Source organism: Miscanthus floridulus, chromosome 7 (assembly GCF_019320115.1).
Source record: "Miscanthus floridulus cultivar M001 chromosome 7, ASM1932011v1, whole genome shotgun sequence".
Lineage (NCBI taxonomy): Eukaryota > Viridiplantae > Streptophyta > Magnoliopsida > Poales > Poaceae > Miscanthus > Miscanthus floridulus.
The window spans coordinates 26,310,983-26,324,591 of NC_089586.1; the positions used below are offsets into that span (position 1 = coordinate 26,310,983).

Below are 13,609 nucleotides of genomic sequence, written 5' to 3' on the forward strand. Positions count from 1 at the left end.
ATAATATAATATAATATAATATAATATAATATAATATAATATAATATAATATAATATAATATAATATAATATAATAGTCATGAATGATGGTCATGGCATGGCTTGACCCAAGCACTGATGAGCCCCCGTCGGAGGAGCAGTGGAGGCCATATTATATTATATTATGAGCAGTGGAGGACATAGCAGTTTGTGTAGGCAGCAACCATGGCAGGCAGGTCTAGCAAGCTCCTCCTCTTGCTCTCCTTATCGCAGGAATGGCCGCGTCTCCTCTGGCTCTCGCGTACGACCCGAGCCCTCTCCAGGACTTCTGCGTCGCCGACACCGCCTCCTCCGTGTTCGTGAACGGGCTGGTGTGCAAGGACGCAGCGCAGGTATCCGCGGCCGACTTCGCCTTCTCGGGCCTCCAGAACGCCGGCGACACCTCCAACGCGGTCGGCTCCAAGGTGACACTGGTGGACGTGCGCGCGCTGCCGGGGCTCAACTCGCTCGGCATCTCCGTGGCGCGCCTCGACATCGCCCCGGGCGGCCTCAACCCGCCGCACACGCACCCGCACGCCACCGAGGTGCTCACCGTCGTCCAGGGCCAGATGTACGTCGGCTTCCTCGCCACCGACGGCACGCTCTTCGCCAAGGTGATGTCCAGGGGCGACGTCTTCGTCTTCCCCAAGGGCCTCGTCCACTTCGAGTTCAACTGCGGCGCTAGCCCCGCCGTGGGTATCGCCGGGCTCAGCAGCCAGAACCCCGGGCTCATCCGCATCGCGGACTCGCTCTTCGGCGCCACCCCCGCCATCACCGACGAGGTCCTCGCCAAGGCATTTAGGATCGATGCCGCCACCGGTTCGCCACCAAGAAGTAAATTATTGACTGCTAGTGCTAAAATTGGCCGGTCTCCGTGTCAGTCGTTTGCCATCAAATTCTGATTTGTTTTTTTTTCTTGTGTGTATTTATTCATGTCCTTCGTCGATAAATAATTCTTTTTTTTTCTGAAAGTAGTCATCTTCTTTGGAAGAATGCAATTATAATTTATATGTTCTGTACATCTTCTTAAAATAAAATTATGTCTCGCTTTATCAATTTGTTTTAACGGCAGCACTATTGTGAGTTTGTGTTCATTTACCCTAATTGTAAAACGTGCCACGGCACGGTCGCAAAAAAAAATGTACCCTAATTGTCTCCGATTCTTGCCAGATCTCCTTCCAGTCCTTTATTCCAACATCCGTGATACGATAAAAAAAATATATTAAAAAGTCAAAGATCTTAAATTCAAACTGGGCAGTGGTCGGCATGTAGCACAGTACGGCATCCAGACAGTATTGGGGATGGGCCTAAACAAGAAGTTACATCGTGAACAAGTGGGCTTTAGCTGTTGAAGGAAATCGAAGGTGATGCCAGCCCAACTCGTTCGCTTGTTAACCGTGTAGCCAAGGAACATTTTCGTGTAGTACTTTACTAGGAGTATAATCTTTTTTCAATCTACTCCCCTTCATTCTGAAATGTGGGAAGGGTCATGAGAATTAGTGGTGCTAGTTGATGGACTGAGTTGAGGTGTGAATTTGACTTTTAGTTTCAATCCCTTGTTTGATTCGTGGTGAAAAATAAGAGAGGAGTTGAAGATGAATTCATGTCCCTGTTTGATGTGGGGGTTTTGAGCAAGAAATTATATGACAAGTCATGATATACGGTGGTGATATATTTAAATTTCATTACAGCATAATTTCCACCTAGTTATTGATTGCTGGGAGTTGGCCCTATAAACTCCTATTCCCCTTCCCACATAAACTCCAACTCCCAGAAAACAAACAAAAGATTTCTAAACTCCTACATCCAAACTCCCATTCCATCATTTCAATTACCTCTAACCAAAGATGCCCTAGGGAATAACAATTATAAGTTTTACCTAATTTTTAGAGTGAGATATCAACATCTATCATAATGTGTCTATTGAAACTTAGTTGATACCACAAATAATATTGATTTTTTCCTTACACATAGGAGAAGTACTCGGAATCTCTTGTTTTTCATGACCTTGATGGTAAAGGCGTGTAGGTAAAAAACTAACGTTGAAGCTAACGAAAGCATTATACGTGAGATGGAAAACAAACGGTCATATGCACCTAGGCTGGCTAAGATGACCCGGTGCAGCACAAGCTAGTTACCGTTTGATCATGTTTCGCTGGCCCATCACGTGCTGAACGGGACATTCTCTGCGTCACATATGCATAATTTTTTTACCCCTTGCAATTAGCTACTTTTGACAATATTAGTCCTGCTCTTCAGCACTATTTCAGCAATACTTTTCAATGAACGAATACTGTTTTTCTTTCACAACAAATCAACATAAGCCGAATTTCAGCAAAACGAACGGGGCAGTTGCAATCCAGCAGTTTGACCCTTTTCTAATTAGGAGCTGAAACCCAATGGATCGACCTGAAAAACTGCAACCGCGGTCACTGATCACCAGGACCCGGCAATCATTGAGCAAATCCTAAAGAATCTGAGATAGCCTGTTCGCTTACTCGTGTACGATCGTGGATTATAAGTTGAAATAGTATTTTTCTTTCACACCAAACCAGCCAACAATAAATAATGAACGATCGTTTACGGCCGGCCATACATCTGCTCTAGTCAGATCCGAGGAGAATCAGTGGACGACAGCTCACATGTGGATGACGAGGACGCCGGCACGCACGCGAGAGGTCGGTCCTCCACTCCAGCAGGGCTGGCCGGCTGGGCCAGGGCGGGGTGGCATGCGCGGCGAGCACCAGCAAATACTGTAGAGCAGGCAGGCTAACTACGACTAGCCATGCCTGCGTCCGTGATTAGCTCAGAGAGGTTTGGAGCTCGTGGCCAATCAGAGCCAGCAGCGTCGCCGCTCGCCACTGGCATATCAGCTGCGGTGTCACGGTCAGACGACCGGGGCCGCCCGCAACAACCGTGATCTGGTGCCGAGATTAGTTGTCCCATCCGTCTCGTTTATTCTCTTGGCAGGCGAAGGCTCCATCACCCATCGTAATCTCGGAGCGGATAAGAAGAGGACGAGGCATCATTCACAGGCGACACCACGCTCACGCGACAGCCTGGCTCGCTAGCTCCGACTCCGACCGAGCCTCCGATGCTGAAAGCTACTAGTAGTAAGCGCTAACCATCTGCTGCCTCTGATGGCGGTCTTGCACTGGTAGGTGGTATAGCCTTGTACTAGACGGGAAACAGGATCGATCTTGCATCGAGCTACTGGGCCGGGTCTCAGCTGCAATGTAGTACTGCGCCCATTTGCTGCTCGATCGGTCTCTCCACGGTGAGCTTGGTTTGGCTGGAGGTCCGTAGCAATATTGTCAGGAACAACGCTCTGCGCCCGCTTGAACTCCTTATCACCCAGGGAACAATGCATCAGCGGCGGCTTATCAGCCGTAGAAACATCAGCCGAACAGGGTCCTTGAGCCTTGATTCTCGAAAATTCCCCAGAAATCTTTGGGATGGGCTGCGTATATAATTGACGCGTGGCGATCCTGTGGTGCGGTATAACAGTCAAGCTCTGATGCCGGCTAAAAGTTAGTAGTACAACTTATAGCTGCTTGTTTGAACCCTCTCAGCTTCAAAATTAACAGCTACTCTCCTTGTCTTTTTTTAAATGTCGCTATTGAATTCGCGCTGATCAAACTTTTCAGGATTAATTAGGTTTATATAAAATATTAGCAATATTTCTATCTTTAAAAAAACTTATTATGAAAATAGGTTTAACGATCTATCTAATAATACTAATTATATACCACAAGTATTAATATTTCTTATATATATTAGGTCAAAGTTCAGTACATTTAAATTCTCGAAAGGTGAGAGCAACAGTTAAAAAGAGACAGAGGGATTAACTATTGGCAGTGATCTAAACAGGCCCAGTATTGTCTTAGACTCGTTCAGGACTTCGCTGATGAAATACACTGGGCGCTGGACTTTGTAGGCGTGTCCGGCCTCTTCCCGTTCGACGACGATTGCTGCTGACCACCCGGTTAGTCGTCGCGATGTAGACTAACAGGGTTTCACCGGCCTAGGGCGCGGTCATGATTGGAGGTGAGGTGAGAAATCGCTTGAGCTCGGCGAATGCCTTGTCAGCGTCCTCTGACCAGACGAACTTTTCTTGAGCCATGAGCAGCTTGAAGAAGGTGAGTCCCTTTTCGCCTAGACGGGATATAAAACGACTCAAAGCCGCCATGCACCTAGTTAGCTTCTGGACATCATTGACACATGTCAGTGGTTTCATCTTGGTTACCGCCTCTATCTTTTTTGGATTGGCTTCGATGCTGCGGCAGCTAATGATATTGCCTAATAGGATACCTGATGGGACGCCGAAAATACACTTAGTGGGATTCAGCTTCCATCAATACACCTTCAGGGCTTTGAAGGTTTCGGTGAGGTCGGAGATGAGGGTATCGATAATCTTAGACTTAACCACCACATCATCAACGTGGGCCTCAACGTTCTTCCTGATCTGGTCCTTGAGGCAATGCTGGATGGCTCTTTAATAAGTAGCACCCACGTTTTTGAGCCCGAAGGACATGGTCGTGTAGCAGTAGGCGCTGAACGGAGTGATGAACGACGTCTTGATCTGGTCTTCTTCTTTTATAGTGATCTGGTGATAACCAGAGTAGCAATCTAAAAAGCATAGGAGCTCGCAACCAGCTATAGAATCTATGACCTCGTCAAAGCGAGGTAAGTCAAAGGGGTCTTTAGGGCAGTGTTTATTGAGATCAGTGTAATCAACGCGCATTCTCCATTCTTTATTCTTTTTACTTACAAGAATCGGGTTGGCTAACCACTCCAGATGATACACCTCTTTAATAAAACCGACAGTAAGAGTCATGTTATTTCTACCCTAATAGCCTCCTTTTTGTCCTGCATGAATCGTCGAAGCTTCTGCTTGATCGACTTGGCGGTCGCTGAGACGTTTAAGGAGTGCTCGATCAGCTCTTGAGGTACGCCGAGCATGTCTGCAGGTTTCCATGCAAACATGTCGACATGCTCCCTTAGAAAGCTGACGAGCGCGTGTAGGGTCCTAATGGCTAGAGGGGGGTGAATAGCCTAATAAAAATTTCTACAACAACACTTAACAAAATAGTTAGACAATTATGAGACGAAGCAAGTGTTGCGCTAGCCTACTCAAAATACAAGCCACCTACCACAATTCTAGTTTAGATAGTATCTATTCACATAATAGCTATGACACTACTCTATGTTAGTGTGCTCTCAAAGGCTAACTAAAGAGCCACACCAACCAAGCAAGCAAGCTCTCACAACTAGCTACACTAAAGAGGTTGACTACTAGTTTGCGGTAATGTAAAGAGAGTGATCAAGAAGGTTATACCGCCGTGTAGATGAAGGAACCAATCAATCACAAGGATGAATAACAATGAAGACCAATCACCTCGAAATCAATGATGAATACAATGATTTTTTACCGAGGTTCACTTGCTTGCCGGCAAGCTAGTCCTCATTGTGGCGATTCACTCACTTGGAGGTTCACGCGCTAATTGGCTTCACACGCCAAACTCTCAATAGGGTGCCGCACAACCAACACAAGATGAGGATCACACAAGCCACAAGCAATCCACTAGAGTACCTTATGGCTCTCCACCGGAGAAAAGTCGAGAACCCCTCACAATCACCACGATCAGAGCCGGAGACAATCATCACCCTCTGCTCAACGATCCTCGCTGCTTCAAGCAGTCTAGGTGGCGGCAACCACCAAGAGTAACAAGTGAAATCCACAGCGAAACACGAACACCAAGTGCCACTAGATGCAATCACTCAAGCAATGCACTTGGATTATCTCCCAATCTCACAAAGATGATGAATCAATGATGGAGATGAGTGGGAGGACTTTGGCTAAGCTCACAAGGTTGTTATATCAATGAAAATGGCCAAAGGTGTGAGCTTCAACCGGCCATGGGGCTTAAATAGAAGCCCCCACGAAATAGAGCCGTTGTACCCCTTCACTGGGCACAACGCGGGGTGACCGGACACTCCGGTCCGATCGACCGGACGCTGGCCCTCAGCGTCTGATCACGTGATTCACGCCACGTGTCCCCTGCTTCAAATACTATTCATCATATTTCAACGACCATCAGCTGACCGAACGCTGCACACAAACTGACCGAATGCTCAGCCTCCAGCCTCCGGTCGTTTCTAGTAAGGTTCTAGAAACAGATTTCTTCGACCGGACGCGTCCGGTCATGCTTGACCGGACCCTGCAAGCGTCCGGTCACTTAGTGACATTTCTCTGCGCTGCCCGACAATAGGACCGGACCCTGGACCTCAGCGTCCGGTCAGTCCAAGACCCAGCGTCCGGTCGTTTGACCGATGCCAGCATCTTCGCTGTTACAATTGATCGGACGCGCCGGTTCCTCTGGGACCAGCGTCCGGTCACCTTGTGACCCGCGAGACTAACTTCTTTTCACCTCTAACTTCTTCACCCTTGCTCAAATGTGCCAACCACCAAGTGTATCACCTTATGCACATGTGTTAGCATATTTTCACAAACATTTTCAAGGGTGTTAGCATTCCACTAGATCCTAAATGCATATGCAATGAGTTAGAGCATCTAGTGGCACTTTGATAACCGCATTTCGATACGAGTTTCACCCCTCTTAATAGTACGGCTATCAAACCTAAATGTGATCACACCCTCTAAGTGTCTTGATCACCAAAACAAAATAGCTCCTATAAATTATACCTTTGCCTTGAGCTTTTTATTTTTTTCTTTCTTCTTTCTAAGTCTAAGCATTTGATCATCATCATGGCATCATCATTATCATGCTATGATCTTCATTTGCTTCACCACTTGGAGTGTGCTACCTATCTCATGAACACTTGATAAACTAGGTTTGCACTTAGGGTTTCATCAATTCATCAAAACCAAACTCGAGCTTTCAATCTCCCCCTTTTTGGTAATTGATGACAACCCTTTCACAAAGATATGAATTGAAATTCAATTGAGTCCATGTTGCTTGCCCAAGCATATTTACCATGTGTAAAAGAATATGGACAAGTTTCATGAACCCTAAATGGTAGCAATTGCTCCCCCTACATATGTGCTAAGAGTTTGAATTGTAGCTTGCACATATGCTTAGATAGAAAATATAGGAGACAATATCTACCAAATGATGCTAAAGTATAAAAGATGGACCTTTGAAGCGTGATACCAATCGGAGTGCACCATTATACCATCCTTAGCACCATGGTTAGCTTTATACCACTTGGAAACACACTTTGAAAAGATACCACTTGTAAAAACTTGGAAATGAAAGTTATCTAGTGATTTCATTTCATCATTCGATCTTACAACTAGCATACATCACACAAGCATGGATATTTTCAAATTTAGAACTTATGCCATGCAAGCAAACATATGAAATGCACATTCAAATGCACCATACAAGTTCATGAGCTTGCTCCCCCTACTTGTGTGCTCAAAGTTTTTAATTGATTCCTTTCCTTTTATCATATCTCTCCCCCTATATCAAATACTCCCCATTTGTTGTCTTTTCACCATCTTAGTACACTAATATATCTTTTGTCTTTCTCCCCATGTACTAATATCTTTGTGCACTACTTCTCCTCCTTTGTCATCAATGACCACAAAGGCTTAAAATATAGATAGGTTGAGATTATCAATGTCAATCAATGGGGTGAGGATCATATTCCCAAATTTGGTCCAATCTAGATCATTTACCAAAGATATTTAACTCGGTTTGATCCAAAGACAAGCTTCTTCACACCTCCAAATAAGAGTTATCTTGTACCATATTGAGTTAAACACTTAGAGTTAATTTTCTAGATTAAACACTAGGTTTACAAGCCCATAAACATGTCATATGATACCACTAGATCAAGTCAAGCATAGAAGCAATAGTGGTACCATACAATCATCAAATTCATTTGATTTTTATGAATGAGCCTAATAAAATTGAACCACTTGAAAGGTCCTAATAAGATTAAAAATGTGACTAGATGCACTAAACATGTCCTTAGCAAGGATGTATGTCATGCCAATCAACTTTTACCTTGAATAGCTCGAAGGAGAGGCATGTCATATAAGTGAGGGGGGTGCATCAACACATATTTGAGAAATCCAATATGTTCAACTCATTCCTTAGCTTGCAAAACCTTTTCTCATCCAATGGCTTGGTGAATATATCGGCAAGTTGATCTTCGGTGCCTACACTCTCAATGCAAATGTCCCATTTTTATTGGTGATCTCTTATGAAATGGTGGCGGACATCAATATGCTTTGTTCTTACATATTGGACCGGATTGTTGGTTAGCTTGATTGCACTCTCATTGTCATATAGCAATGGCACTTTCTTGAACTTGATTCCAAAGTCATTCAAGGTGGCCTTCATCCAAAGAATTTGTGCACAACAACTACCGGTGGATATGTATTTGGCTTCGGCGGTTAATAATGCAATACTATTTTGCTTCTTTGATGACCATGGAATAAGTGATCTTCCCAATAATTGACATGTGCCCGAGGTGCTCTTCCTTTCAACCTTGCATCCTGCATAATCCGAGTTGGAGTAACCAACTAGCTCAAACTTTGCTCCTTTGGGATACCACAAACCAACATTTGGTGTATGCTTCAAGTACCTCAATATCCTCTTTGTAGCCTTCAAATGACTTTATCTTGGTGAGGCTTGAAATCTTGCACACATGCATACACTAAACATGACATCCGGCCTTAACGCGGTCACATAAACTAGGCTTTCAATCATAGACCGATACAATTTTTGATCCTCCATACTTCCACTTATATCACTATCCAAGTTGCCATTGGTTCCTATTGGTGTGCTAATGGCTTTACTATCAATCATTCCAAACTTCTTGATCATGTCCTTGATGTACTTGCCTTGACTCATAAATGTACCATTCTTCAATTGCTTGATTTGAAGATCAAGAAAGTAACTCAACTCTCCAATCATAGACATCTCAAACTCATTAGCCATCATCTTTCCAAACTCATCACAAAAGCCTTTATTGGTTGATCCAAATATGATGTCATCAACATAGATTTGCAACACAAATAAATCTTTTCCAATCTTCTTGATGAAAAGAGTGGTGTCAACCTTTCTCATTGTGAACCCTTTAGAGAGTAGGAAATCCCTCAATCTCTCATACCATGCTCTAGGTGCTTGCTTCAAGCCATACAATGCCTTCTTTAACTTGTATATATGGTTGGGCTTCTTGTCATTTTCAAAACCAGGAGGTTGTTCAATCTATACTTTTTCATTAATGTAACCATTGAGAAATGCACTCTTGACATCCATTTGATAGAGCTTGATGTTGTGGGCACAAGCATAGGCTAGCAAGATTCTAATTGCTTCCAATCTATCAACCAGGGCATATGTTTCTCCAAAGTCAAGACCTTCAACTTGTGTATAGCCTTGTGCTACCAATCTTGCTTTGTTTCTTACTACTATCCCATCTTGATCTTGCTTGTTTTTAAAGACCCATTTGGTTCTAATCACATTGTGTCCTTTTGGTCTCTCTACTAATTCCCATACTTGATTTCTTGTGAAGTTATTCAATTCTTTATGCATAGCATTCACCCAATCAACATCCTTCAACACTTCATCTATCTTCTTTGGTTCAATAGATGACACAAATGAGAAGTGTTCACAAAATAAAGCCAATCTTGATCTTGTTTGTACACATCTTAAAATATCACCAATGATAATGTCCAATGGATGATCCCTTACAACAATGGTTGGTTGGAGGATTGGACTTTGATTGCTTGTACTTGCTTGATCATTGGGTTGAGATGATGTACTAGCCACTTGATCTTGTTCATTGTCATGAGAGCCACTTGTGCTAGCTTGATTTGTATCATCTTGCACATTTGAGTTAGAGAGCACTTGCACTTGACCATCTTCATTATCATTTACTTGCATAGGCCTTAATTCACCAATATCCATGTTCTTCATGGCATTTGAAAGTTGAATGCCTCTAACATCTTCTAAGTTTTTATTCTCTACTTGTGAACCCTTGGTTTCATCAAATTCAACATCATGAACTTCCTCAAGAGTACCACTATCTAAATTCCAAACTCTATATGCTTTGCTTGTAGTAGAATAACCAAGTAGGAATCCTTCATCACATTTCTTGTCAAACTTGCCCAATCTAGTGCCTTTCTTCAAGATATAACATTTGCAATCAAAGACCCGAAAATATGCAATGTTGGGCTTTCTACCATTCAAGAGCTTATATGGTGTCTTCTCTTTCAATGGGTGACAATAGAGGTGGATGCTACAATAGCAAGCCGTGTTGATAGCTTCGGCCCAAAAAGATTGACTCACATTGTATTCACTAAGCATAGACCTTGCCATATCAATAAGTGTTCTATTCTTCCTCTCAACAAGGCCATTTGATTGTTGAGTGTACTTGGCTGAGAATTGATGTCTAATTCCAAATTCATCACATAATTCATCAATTCTAGTGTTCTTGAACTCACTACCATTGTCACTTCTAACTCTCTTGATGGTTATTTCAAACTCATTGTGAATGCCTTTGACAAATGGTTTGAATGTTGCAAATACATCACTTTTGTCCACTAGAAAGAATACCCATGTGTATCTAGTGTAGTCATCCACTATCACAGCCATATTTGTTACCACCGATGCTAGTGTATTGTGTTGGCCCAAATAAATCCATGTGCAATAACTCAAATGATTTACTAGTGCTCATCATGCTTTTCTTGGGATGGGTGTTTCCAACTTGTTTTCTGGCTTGACAAGAGCTACAAAGCTTATCCTTTTCAAACACAACATCTTTCAAGCCTCTAACCAAGTCATGCTTAACCAATCTATTCAATTGTTTTATTCCAACATGACCAAGCCTTCTATGCCATACCCAACCCATGCTAGACTTAGTGAACAAGCATGTAGATAATTTAGCTTCACTAGCATTGAAATCAACCAAGTATAGATTCTCATATCTAAAGCCTTTGAAGATCAAATTAGAGCCATCTACACTTATGATCTGTACATCATCTACCCCAAATATGCATTTGAATCCAAGATCACATAATTGAGCCACGGATAGCAAATTAAAGTTCAAGCTCTCTACTAGCAACACATTGGATATGCTCATGTCATTGGATATTACAATCTTACCGTGTCCTTTGACCTTGCCTTTGCCATTGTCACCAAAAGTGATACTATCATAACCATCATTGCCATTGGTGTTGATTGAGTTGAATATTCTTGCATCTCCAGTCATGTGTTGAGTGCACCCACTATCAAGAACCCAATGCCTTCCTCTGGCTTTGTAATTGACCTATAAAAGAAGATCAATTCTTTTTAGGTATCCAAACTTGCTTGGGTCCTTGAAGGTTAGTCACTAAGCTCTTTGGTACCCAAATGGCTTTCTTCTTTAAGCCCATCCATGGTTTACCAATGAACTTAGCCTTTACACCATTTGTACCCTTAGTAAGCATATAGCATGAATCAAGCTTTATGAAGGATACATTAGCATTTTTGCTCTTGTTGTTGCATTCTTGCTCTTTATGACCCACTTGCTTGCAACTAGTGCAAAACCGACCATTGTTCTTCACAAAACTAGTCTTGTGAGGAGCAAAGGCCATCTTGCCTTTCTTGGGGGTATAGCCCAATCCCTCTTTGTAGAGAGAAGCACTTTTGCTACTCAAGCACATAAGCAAGCAGTCCTCACCACCATAGGCCTTAGCTAAGGAGTGAGTGAGCTTGTTGACCTCCTTCTTGAGGTTCTCATTCTCAACCACTAGTGAGGCATCACAAGTGAGACCATTACTACTAGATGAGGTAGAAATGGAAGTGCTACAAGAAGGGTTAGTGGGAGGAACAATGATAGGCATAGATAGTGATTCATCAATTATATTACAAGTTAAACCTACATTGCAAGTTTCCATATGCTTCTTTTTATTTTGCTCATCAAGCAAAGAGGAATGAGCCTTTTCAAGCTTTTTGTGAGCTTTGCCAAGCTTTTCATTGGCTTCCTCTAGCCTCTCATGAGATGCATTGAGCTCATCAAAGGCTTGCTTAAGGGCTTTTAGTTCCTTACGCAAGCTTTTGCATTCCCTTCTCTTGATGTCAAAGTGTTCTCTAGCATCTTCTAGCATGTCAAATAATTCATCTTTGGTGGGTTCATCATCATCACTATCACTATCATGGTTATTTTCATTTTCATTTTCATCATCATGTTCTTCATCGCTTTCATCATCACTAGTTTGTACCTTAGTGGCCTTAGCCATGAAGCATGATGAAGATTCGAAGAGAGAAGGTTTCTCATTGATTGCAATGCTTGCAAGAACTATCTTCTTGGTGGTATTGTTATCATCACTATCATCATCATCACTTGAGAAAGTATCACTATCCCAAGTGACTACATATGAACCACCCTTCTTCTTCTTGAAGGCCATCTTGTCCTTCTTCTCTTTCTTTTCCTTCTTGTCCTTCTTTTTGTTCTTCTTGTTGTCATCATCATTGTCGCTATTGTATGGACATTGAGCAACAAGATGATCTTTGCTTCCACACTTGAAGCATCTTCTTGACTCTTCTTTGTTCTTGGATGAAGACTTCTTTCTCCTAGCACGATAGCCCTTCTTCATCATGAACTTGTCAAATCTCTTGACAAAGAGAACCATCTTCTCATCATCATCATCATCATCATCCCATGAATCATCATCTTCACTTGATGTTTCTTGCTTAGCTTTGCCCTTGCATGATGTGGCCTTGAATGCCACGCTCTTCTTCTTCTCATCCTTCTTCTCATCTTTCTACTCCTTCTTTTCTTCCTTCTCATCTTCATCTCTATATGTATCATCGGTCATTATATCTCTCAACACTTGGTTTGGTGTCATGGTGTCCAAACCACTCCTCACTAGAATAGTGACTAATATACCAAATCTTGAGGTTAAGCATCTCAAGAACTTGTGGGAGAAGTCCTTTTCCTTCACCTCTTCTCCAAGTGCTTTGAGATCATTGACAAGCACTTGAAGCCTATGAAACATCTTCAGCACACTCGCATCCTCCTTCATCTTGAAGCTTGCAAACTTCTCCTTGAGAATGTAAGCCTTTGCACCATTCACGGCTTGAGTGCCCTCAAATGATTCTTCCAATTTCTTCCAAGCCTCATGAGCTCTCTCAATGTTCTTGATTTGCTCAAATGTCCTTTCATCCAAAGCATCATGGATGGCACTAAGAGCAATGTCATTATTTTGGAGTAGCATCTCTTCGGCAGCGGTGGGAGCCTCTTCATCTTCTATCTCAATCTTTGTTTCTACCACCTTCTAAACCTTCCTATTGATTGACTTGATATAAGTCGTCATCTTGGCCTTTCAATAGGGATAGTTAGAGCCATCAAATTGGGGTGGCTTCTTTGTGTTGTTGATTTGAGACATTTTTACACCGAAGGTTGTTAAGCCTTAAATCACGGTGACCTCGGCTTCGATACCACTTGTAGGGTCCTAATGGCTAGAGGCGGGTGAATAGTCTAATAAAAAATTCTACAACAACACTTACTAAAATAGTTAGACAATTATGAGACGAAGCAAGTGTTGCGCTAGCCTACTCAAAATGCAAGCCAC

General features: G+C 42.6%; 1 pseudogene; it reads left to right on the top strand.

Annotated features, from left to right (window-relative positions):
* Positions 1-204: 204 nt before the first annotated feature.
* On the top strand, positions 205-920 carry LOC136465250 (putative germin-like protein 2-1; annotated as a pseudogene).
* Positions 921-13,609: the final 12,689 nt, after the last annotated feature.